The sequence below is a fragment of the Rhagoletis pomonella genome, unplaced genomic scaffold (assembly GCF_013731165.1).
Source record: "Rhagoletis pomonella isolate Grant_MI unplaced genomic scaffold, Rhpom_1.0 Rhpom_scaffold_00004, whole genome shotgun sequence".
NCBI classification, from domain to species: Eukaryota; Metazoa; Arthropoda; class Insecta; order Diptera; family Tephritidae; genus Rhagoletis; species Rhagoletis pomonella.
In genome coordinates, this window is record NW_023458558.1 from 7,942,828 (window position 1) to 7,945,396 (window position 2,569).

Here is a 2,569-nt window from a genome sequence, read left to right on the forward strand (position 1 = left end):
ACTTGTAAGTTTTGGTTAAACATGAACAATTAACAGCTACGCGAACGAACCTATTGTCTTATTGCTTGTTTTTACGCTTAATAATAATAATAATACGCTTATGAGACAAAACAACAGTCGCAGTCCAAGCACAAGCAGAAATCGATTGTAGACAAAAGTTGCGTTCTCCATCTTTTCTGGGTTAAAACCTGTAAAACTGTCAAAAAGCAAAAGAAGCCAGAGAACCGAATACGGGGACCCTTTCTGGTCAATTCCTGTATATTCTTGCAACTTCTTGTGAGTTAGGGAACGCAACTAAAATGTGCAGTGCTTTTGGCAATCGTTGGTTTGAAATTTTTCATTTTGATTTTGGTCAGCGGCACAATCCGAAGTAAAAGCAATAGCTTTACTATTGTAAGAGAAGCTAAGAATAGCTCTGTTCCAGTACTCCATGAACTTAAAGGTGTTTACACGAACTTACCGGAAGTTACAGGAAAAATGATCCCGTACTCCAAAGTCCAGTAAATGGGAGCGATTTTTGGAGAGTTATGTAGAGAAAGAAGTTGCAAGATTCTACCCGTTGACGTTTTGGTTTTTTTTTTTTGTTCCCGTACTTAGTGTGAACGCAGGTTTTGGGGGCGAAATCTTAAAGATAACTATTGTTTTATAAGATGTATGAGGTTGTTGGTATGCCCCTTATCCTTTGTATTAGAGTTGTGAGAGGAGGTTCACTCTAGGCACTAGTGATTTTGTTAGTAAAGAGAATTGGCGATTTCAGGAGTAGTTGTTGACGAATATTAATCGGAGTTCGGGTCGACGTTTTGGATTGTATGGTTATGCCGTAGTTGGTTGCGTTACATATGTAGATGTTTTTGCAGATGTGTAGCTTTTTGTTTTTCTCTAATAGTATTTTCGCTCGTGATGTTAATGTCCATGCATCTATTTCTTTAATGGCGTTGTCGAGAGCATTATTGGATTCATTGTTGATTTTTTATGTTATATAAGATATAAAGAGCAAAACCAGGGAGCGGAGGTTAGCATGGTCAAAGTGATAAAAACAGTGCTCGGAAGATCCTCAGTGCGTTTCCGCTAGATCCGAAGGTTTTGTCGCGTTATGTTGCAAAATCCGCAGTTTTTCGTACAAAACGTAAAGCGGAAAGCTTCATTGAGATGTTGTACAGCTCAGACAGCGCCAGACTGAGGCGCAAAGTAGAATGTTACAACGAAATCCCGCAGTCGGAAGTTGTATGAATTCCAAATTAAAAAATACAACTGCATTGTTATGGACTACGAAAACTACTGCTTTAAAAATTCAAGATTTTTGTACTGCTGCAAGTCCAAATTTCCAAAAAACAACATGGGGTTTGGCAAGCTATTTGTTCCTGTGGCTGTAAGAGCAGCCCTTGAAACATATTGAAGAGTGCAAAACAAAGCAGTTGTGCGCATCGCGTAAAGACGATGATGCAGTCGTGCAGAACATGATGGCGCGTGTGCGATGAAAATACCGATCACTTGCATATGGAGCAAATAATAACTAATATTTTAACATTTCAATAACAGCATCCAAGAGGCTCTCAAACCAATATAATCGAAAAACGTATTTACAGTCTAAATTGGTATATGTTTAAAAAAACTACTCAGTGAGGAACCGTAATTGGCGCAGTGATACGTGCTTTTATATAGTTTTATTGGCTCACAATACGCAGTGCATATTCAACACACAGTTATTTGGAATGCTTGAAGTACAGCTACGCTGAAGATTAATATACCCTTGACTAGCTTTTTGGTTGTCGCTTAATCGTTTAACAATATATATAAATTAGATCTTTTAAACCACTGCTGAAAAGTATAAATTTCTGGGTGAGTAATTTTGCAATTTTTTTCCAAAAAATTAAAATGAAATGCGGAGGAAAGCTTAGTTAAAATGCTAAAAACTCCTGATGGTACGATGAGTTCCTCGTTTTCTCGGCCATGAAACCCAATCTTATTGCCCAAATTTTCACTATAAAACCAAAAAACAAAAAGTCCTGGTTCTATACAAAAACTCTAGAGCCCAGAGAAACCAAAACAATAAATAGAATACTCACAGAACGTACATACGACAATGAATATCTTTCACCTTTCAATGCCCACTCCTAAGTCGCATTCGGGGTAGCTTCACATTTATTCAAAATAGCACCAATATACCGCACGATTGGAATTGGTTTCCAGTTTTGGTGAATATTTGTTGACTTTTTATAATTTTTGCATTAAGTTTGAAAAGTGGACTTTATTATATAAAATAAAAATGCATGACTAAAAAAGTTAGAAATTTTGGGGAAAATTTGTCGAATTTTTGAACATAGATTGAAATTTGGACTCGAAACAGTGACTCGAACAAGGGATACGTGTTTATTTTTTAAATATTCACAAGGTTTCTCAGGTCAAATTTTGTTATTTTTCTATAAAATATTGTCAAAGATTCAAACATTATTCAAAATTTAGGAAAATGCAGCAAATTTTCCTTAAAATTTTAAATTTTTTAATCTGATTATTGATCATTTTTGGGTATAAAGTGTTATGATTGTATCGATGTGCAAGTTTCAAGCTG

The 2,569-nt window shown here is 35.8% G+C and overlaps 1 protein-coding gene across 1 annotated transcript in view; it reads left to right on the forward strand.

Moving 5' to 3' along the window:
- Nucleotides 1-2,569, forward strand: part of LOC118737791 (ankyrin repeat and KH domain-containing protein mask-like) — a 23,234-nt gene that overhangs the window by 19,178 nt on the left and 1,487 nt on the right. The window lies entirely within an intron of this gene.